This window comes from Strongylocentrotus purpuratus, unplaced genomic scaffold (genome assembly GCF_000002235.5).
Source record: "Strongylocentrotus purpuratus isolate Spur 01 unplaced genomic scaffold, Spur_5.0 spur5_scaffold_13, whole genome shotgun sequence".
Lineage (NCBI taxonomy): Eukaryota > Metazoa > Echinodermata > Echinoidea > Camarodonta > Strongylocentrotidae > Strongylocentrotus > Strongylocentrotus purpuratus.
The window spans coordinates 13,285,108-13,293,527 of NW_022145598.1; the positions used below are offsets into that span (position 1 = coordinate 13,285,108).

The following is an 8,420-nucleotide window of genomic DNA, read 5'->3' on the forward strand; positions in this document are numbered from 1 at the left end:
TTAGAATCACTAAGAAAAGAAAAAATGGAAGGAATAATGATGAGGTCTAAAATTAAATGGATGGAATATGGCGAGAAACCATCAAAATATTTTTTGAATTTAGAAAAAAGAAATGCTGTGAATAAACGTATATGCAAATTGGTCACTACTGAAAACAAGGAGATAACATCGCATGATGATATTATATCAGAAGTTGTATTATTCTACTCTAAATTGTATAAAAATAATCCTGTTGTTGATGTAGACTTAAATAAAATATTAAATGATCCAGATATAAGTAAATTAACTGCGTCAATGTCACAGAAGCTCGAAGGAGAACTCTCCATCGATGAAGTTCATCAAGCACTTATAAATATGAAAAATAATAAATCACCTGGTGTAGATGGATACACCGTCGAATTTTTCAAACATTTTTGGAAAGAATTACACATATTTTTAGTGAGATATTTGAACTCTGCATATTCATCCGGAATGTCCTATACACAGAAGTTAGGAGTCATCACTTTAATTCCCAAAGGGAAAAAAGAAAGACATTATTTGAAAAATTGGAGACCCATATCTTTATTGAACGTGGTGTATAAATTAGGTTCCTCTTGTATAGCAAACAGATTAAAGAACGTACTTCCTTTTCTTATACATGAAAACCAGAAAGGCTTTATGTCAGGGCGCTTCATTGGAGAGAATATCCGTTTGTTATATGATTTATTATTGTATACTGATATCAATGACATTCCTGGTTTATTGCTGCTTATAGATTTTGAAAAAGCATTTGATTCTATTTCTCATGATTTTATTAGAAAAGTATTGCACTTTTTTAAGTTTGGTCCCTCTATTGTAAAATGGGTTAATGTATTCTATGAAAATGCTCAATCCTGTGTATTAATCAATGGACACCTGTCTCCAAGATTTTCAATAGAGCGAGGTTGTCGTCAAGGAGATCCCATGTCAGCTCTTATCTTTCTATTATGCGCCGAAATACTAGGTCTCTTGTTTAGAAATTCCGATTCCATTTTTGGTTTGAGCTTACCTGGTAGACAACTTAAAATAATTCAATATGCAGATGATACTCTTCTAACATTGAATGGGTCAGTAATGGAATTAAACAGTGCATTAAACATTTTAGATAAATATAATGCAATGTCTGGTTTAAAAGTTAATATACAGAAGACACATGCGATTTGGATTGGAGGATTTAAAAACAAGAAAGATGGTGTTCTTTTGGATAGAAATCTAAATTGGGTGTTTGATGATTATTTCAGATATTTAGGTATAGACTTTTGTACGGATTTGCCCAAATTGATAATTCACAATTATAATGAAAAATTTAAAGAAATAAAAAGTCAAATGACATCGTGGTTGAGACGATACTTAACTGTTCTTGGAAGAATCACTGTAGTCAAGTCATTGTTGGTATCCAAATTAAACTACCTTTTTTTGTCCCTCCCTAATCCTGGTGAAAATCTTTTGAAAGATATAAATGCTTACTTTTATAGATTTATATGGGGGGAGAAACCTGATAAAATAAGTAGAAATCAAATGTCACAAAGTTACTCAGACGGAGGGGTTAAAATGATAGATATATACACACATTGCCAATCATTAAAAATTTCCTGGATTAAGAGATTAGTAATTGGCTCAATAGATAGCAATATCCTCTGTCTTTTGCAATCTTTCTTGCCTGAACGGCAAGATTTAAAATTATATATGGGAAACAATTATTTTCGGGAACTGGCAGGTAAAACAAAGAACCTTTTTTGGAAAGAAATGTTCATGGCTTATAGTACGCTCTTGTCCATGCATCATGATAACGTTTCTTGCCAACCCTTATGGAATAATGATTACATTAAAATAGGCAATAGCTCAATATATAATAAAAAAATTGTGTCAAAAGGGAGTTCGTTTTGTTAACGATATTTTAGACACAAATGGTGATTTTTTTTCTCTCTAGAACACTTTCAAGAAAAGTATAATATTCAAATAAATTTTCTTTTTTATCGTGGATTATGCGATGCAATTAGACAAGGGTTTAACAATTGTACTATTTTTAACAAGGTGCCACAACCTCTTTTCCCAGATACAATGGCATTTGTTATGAAACGTATTAAAGGATGTTCACATATCTATGCAATATTATTAAAGAGAAGAAAAGTACTATGTAAAAGTTTTCTTAAATGGAAATGCATTTTTGACCTGAATGATAAGAGTTGGGAAACATATTGTTCTATTGGATTTAATTGTACCATTGATGTGGGCTTACGATGGTTTCAGTTTAAAGTCTTGCAACGCATATTATATACGAACGATCTACTGTTTAAAATGAATTTAGTCCCAAGAAAAGAATGTACATTTTGTAATGAACAGATTGAAACAGTTATACATTTGCTATGTGATTGTACGCATGTTAAAAATATTTGGGGTAGGTTAGAACACTGGATTAATACTGGAACCGGAAATAAATTAACATTTTCATTACAAGATAAATTATTTGGTTTAAAAGGTTCAAATAATTATGCATTGAATTGTATACTGATTGTGGTGCGACAGATGGTGTATACTTGCAAAATAAAGAAACAATTGCCCGACTTTGATAGTATTAGAGTTTCGATTATAAATTACTTCAAAAACGAAAAATATATTGCAAATTCGAATTGTAGAAATAATAAATTCACAAGAAAATGGTTTCAATTCAGGAATTTGTTTACTTAAAATGATATTTTTTCTGTATTTGTTTTTCTTTCCATGAGTGTTAGAAATGAATTATTGATTTGTTAGTTTTCTGTTAACTCAACAGCTCAACAATACTTGTATCTTGAAAAGCCAATTTTATTTTATTCATGTTATTATGTAAATTACCTTGAATATATATTTTTGTATGTGTTTCAAATGAAAATCAATAAAATCCCTGTGGAGGGAAAAATATGGAAAAAAAAAATTACCTTACCTTTGATTAATCGCTTGTTTTGTCAAAGCACTTGAGTACACTCTCGTGTGCTAATTAAGGTATCTTTGTTTTTATGATCTTTTCTTTAGTTGTAGCGCATTCATATTCGATATCTAATTTTGAGATCGCGAAATCGCAGGAATTCTTTGGACGATAAATTTTCTAATCGCACCTATTTGTAGTTTAATATTTGAACGTAAATTCATCCTAATAATTTTGTGTATAATATGAGAAATTGTGGATCGAATATAGTATTCGTTTGATTAAAATGTAAACTAACTTTGGACACCCCATCCTACTTCCCTTGCCATGTGCCTGTGATAGGGAAAGTTTGTGTAGGCCAACTGCTGATTAACATTGAAATGTCTTCTTGAAGTTTTGACTTCCAAAAGGTGTTATTCACTTATGAATTTCGAGTTTCATCTTCTAATTTAACAGTTTCCTGCATGAAATATGCGCTTGTAACTAAATTTAGTCCGTCTATCTTACTATCTTTTCCTATGTTGCTTTATGATTTTTGTATCGGTAACATTGGAAATATTTCTATCTCAGACTAAAACATTTTATATAATTTGGACAGTGGGACATGGAAGAGACTGGATTTCCAACGGTTGTGTAATGTGGCTGGGTTCGGGAAAGGAGGGGGGATTGTGGAGTTTGGGAAGTTGTTGGTATGTAGAGGGAGGGTGGATGGGTAACATTGTATGTGTGTCTGTCCGTTTGAGTGTGTGTGTGTGTGTGTGTGTGTGTGTTCATGTGTATGTAGGGAGGCTCTTTTTTGAAATATTATTCATTCATTGCACAACATATTATATTGTTATAAATGAGTAATAACTTCCAACTGTATATGATTCTATTATATTTCTGTACTAAGTAGGAACTAAGCGTGTTGTTTGTAATAATATGATATGAAGATGTAAAAATGGGAATGTGCGACTTTTTTATCGTATATTTCATTCATGCTAAAGTAATGTACATGTAAATTAAATATCTTGTAGTATTATGACAAATTATGTATATTATCATTCTGTTGTTATTTTTTGTGAATTGAATGAATAGTGAAAAAAAATTAAAAATTAAAAAGCAACAAAAAGCAAACAAACAAAAAGAAATCAGAAAAATGATTTATGTTCTTACTTTAATGCAATGACAATTTACGATTCGTCCCCTTCACCTCCTGAAGTAACGAAATATATTGTCTTTATCTAAAATACTTAAAAAGACTGAATGAATTAGATGTATAAGGTGTAAGCATTGAAATAATGATTTCATTGATAGTGCAATTGTCAAGATCAGTGTGAAATTTATAGCAAAACATTTCGTATGGATAAATTACTATGACAATGATAAAGTTCAAGGAAAACACGATCTCAAAGAACTTTCGAGAACAAAAATCAACCTAAGTCAATTTGAATAGCCATGTTTATCACCGATTTAAATGAATGTGCAAACATTATACAGTGCCGCAACACCTAATCCGATCATTTCTATGGGATATCAAATGATACTCAAGGTAATTAACCTGCTCCCAGAATACGTTCATAATAGGGTGATCAGCATTACCAGTTATAGAAAATGGTAATAAGTTCAACCAATTTTATCAAGAACTGAGATTTTAATTCAAATACGAAAGGAATAAGTTACGCTGTTATGGTATCGAAAGCTTTAGGAGGTTTCCTTGTAATGTTCAAAACATCTCTTCAATAATTGTAATCCTAATAAGAAGTCATATCGAAACGTGCAGTATTGCCATTGAGTTTACAAATGAACCGCGGTACAAACGTTAAGCGTGACAAAACTCATAACAACATCTACAATGATTGAATGTTACCATGGTTACTTTGTCATTGTGTCACTTATCAGAAGGTTTTTATTTCTGATAAATCACACGTAGTCTAATACAAACCAAAGGATTATGCTGCAAATGTTTGAGCTTGTCAGTAATTTCACGTTTTTTGTTTTCTGTTTGTGCAACCAAAAAAAGTGTAGTTCTATTAAGTATTCTAATGTAGTTTACGATATTTTACCATTATTATGAAGAATGTTGTTACCATAATATAATAATGCTGTTTCTAGAATGTAAATCTTAATATCTGACCATTAGATTAGATAAATTCTCACAGAAACTAGATTTGAAATCCCTGCACACATTGTACTGTATAATATAATACTAACAAACTTCATCTCTCTATTTCAAATGTATAGTAATGAATATTATGATATGAAAACTCATGAATATGGTAATCTTCACTTGCATATGTTCTCTTTTTTGTCCGTCGCTTTAGATGTTGTATCATCACTCCAATTGAGTAATTAAACACCGAAAAGGTGGTAAAGCTAGACAAATTTCTTTCTTTTTATTTTGTTGTTGACGGATTGAATGTGTGCTATATTATTTATCCTTGAAATCACGTAGATGCCCTGGACCATACATATATCTCAATAAATGGGTCTTAATTGAAAGTTGTAGAGGTTCTGTTCTATGAAGCTTGTGTTCATATTATTGTCATGGATGTGTGATTGCCTAATCCTACACAACATTCCAAAGGTCAATACTCTACAACACCCTCGGAATATTTCAAAATATTACAAACAGGAATGAGATCAAACCACAGTGCATTCTAATTTACATCTATATTAAATACTCTTCTACTTTTATCCATTAAAACCAAAGATTTCTATGTACTGTGCAAGTTCTTCAATAGTATACTATTTTTTTTTTATAGTTTTGTACACATATATGCTGTGTATGATTATAATAATACGAATTACTAGGGTTTGTATAGTAGTAGTACATATATATACATCTATATGTATAGTAAAAGAAACGGATTTTATGATGTTTAACCATCGTATCTGATAAGCTATATACGTAACAATCATTTGCACATGCCCCAATATAGATATATAATATCGCTTGATGCGATTGAACTCCAGCACCCGCTTCACAAATCTCAGACGATATTATACTGTACGGTATTATAAACAAGTCATATCCGTACCTAGATTATAATCCCCAAGCCAGCTTATGAAAAGCTCACAGTAGAAAACCATGTACTCCCAAACCCTCACATGGGAATGATATGGCATCAAGGTAGATGTAAACGGAAACACTGCCCCTTCATCAGGCAGTGAGTGTTGTGATATGCATGTACCTACAATAGTGGTCGTTTATCTACCTGTCTAAAGTGGACACCTTTATTATTGGCTCCTTCCCTAGAGCTTGTAGCGCCTGTGATGTTATGAGAGTACAAAAGTTACTAGTCTGGGCTATTCATAAGGTGGCTTAGTAATTATGATCTTGGTAACGTTAAGAATTTGTTCTTCTTCTTCATAATACGGTACAGCTATAATACTGTGTTAACTTGGTGAATGGAATGACTCCAGCCGGTCTTTAGGTGGTGGTGGGGGCTGGGGTAGGTGCAGCATCGGCGTTGATGATACCAATGAGAACATTCTTGTAGTCTCCACTGGTATCGTCTTCGACCATGGCGGCCAGGGTGGTGGTGGTGTATTTCTCTTTGAACATTTTCTTGATGGAAGCCAGGTCGATCTAGGCCAGAGAGAGAGAGAACGCCAAAGATATATTCAAAAGGAAAACAAAATAAATTCAAGGGAAGAAAATAAAGTGTCCTTTTTATATCATAAACGAGGTATTGATGGTTCCTAATCTAGATTCTTATTGAACCGATTCAGGCGCGTACGCAGGATTTTTTCGAGGGGGGGGGGGGGTTAAAACTTGAAAAATTCGCAACCACTCGGCCGTCCGCTGAATAAGCGGGGGTGGGGGGGGGGAGGGGTAAGGTAAGAGGACATATTTTTGTTGGTTTTTTGGTCCCAAAAATTTCGCAACGACTCAGCCGGTCGCTGAATAAGCAGGGGGAGGGGGATTAGAGGGGGGGGGGGGGGGGTAAGATCACATTTTTTTTATTTCTGCATTTTCAAAATGAAAAATAATCATATACATAAAGTAACAAATATTTCTTCATTTTACATAATTATACATTTGTAAGTAAATTGAATAAGATGTATACAAACACAAATATAATTTCAATGAAAAAAAGATAAATCACAGAAAATGCAGGAGACCGCCATCATGAGCGGTTTTTTATTTCTGCATTTTCAAAATGAAAAATAATCATATACATAAAGTAACAAATATTTCTTCATTTTACATAATTATACATTTTTAAGTAAATTGAATAAGATGCATACAAACACAAATATAATTTCAATGAAAAAAAGATAAATTACAGAAAATGCAGGAGACCGCCATCATGAGCGGTAAGCTTGAAATCGATGGCGGCCTTGTGTGTGTGTGTCTTGAAATCTGAGAATTAGGCCGATCAATATTTCATTTCGTTTGGGGGGGGGGGGGGGTAAGGTCAACTTTTTAGGTCACCCATTACCACAATTATTATTTTTTTAATTAAAAACAAAAGAGTGGGGGGGGGGGTCTCCAAAACACATACATAAAAAAGTTAAGGGGGTTCAACCCCCAGCCCCCCCCCCCCCCCCTGCGTACGCGCCTGACCCGATTATCACTGAATTCTCTCCCACTATAGGCTTAAGACATGGACCACTCGGTTGCAGTGCGCAGTGGGTTGAAATAAGGTGAAATATATGCTCTGTTTGTATTTTAAATTTTATTGTGGCGTAGCCAAGGGCGGGAAGGAAAAAATTGTCCGATGTCCCACTTGCCCTAATAAATTTATTTAGACCAATTTAAAAAATGAATGCAAGAGGGAGATAGATAGAGAGAGAAGTAGAGAATGCTAAAGAGAGAGAGATGGGGAGGGAGAGGGTAGGGAGATAGAGATAGGGAGAGAGATATAGATATATATATATAGAGAGAGAGAGAGAGAGAGAGATAAAGAAAGGGTAAGGACGAAATATTTATTTTTTCTGATTTAAATATTTGTCCCTCCTGTATGATCGACTTACCTCTGATCTGCCTACGACGATGCGAATGAGTTTGTCATCGTCGGTACCTAGTCCCTTCATGGCCCAGTACAGCGAGTCAACGTAGAACGCAAGCGGTTGGCACATTCTCTTGACTGTGAATATGATCAGATGGGATGAGATCAGCTCAGTCACGGTTACATTACATTCGATTTACATTATCATTACATTACAGTACAATGTCTCTATTTTGTGTCCCTCAAACTGTGAGAAAATCTGAAGGGGAAATGCCATATTCAGTATTCATATGCGGACACTGTTTTATGAAATAACTTGCCAGAATAATTTATAAATATAGAAAGCCTTGGGCCACCATGAGTTTGAGATCATAATATGAAAGAAATTATTAATATTTCAATTCAAAGGACTTTATTTCCGTTAAAAAACATACAAATATAACCATGTGATAATGTACAGACAGTTTAAAATATACAAATCATGAGCTTTATGTTAAATTAATTTAAACAAACTGTGAAAATGAGTAGAAGGAAAAGGGAGCACCTGTAGGAAGCTTATG

At 33.3% G+C, this 8,420-nt stretch overlaps 1 long non-coding RNA gene across 1 annotated transcript; it reads right to left on the reverse strand.

The window, feature by feature from the left end:
- Nucleotides 1–6,304: 6,304 nt before the first annotated feature.
- LOC115923005 lies at nt 6,305–7,978 on the reverse strand. The gene is made up of 2 exons (XR_004063715.1): nt 7,886–7,978; nt 6,305–6,494 (listed from the first exon to the last, which is right to left on the reverse strand). It is a non-coding gene; the product is annotated as an uncharacterized LOC115923005 (long non-coding RNA).
- Between the last annotated feature and the right edge of the window lie 442 nt (nt 7,979–8,420).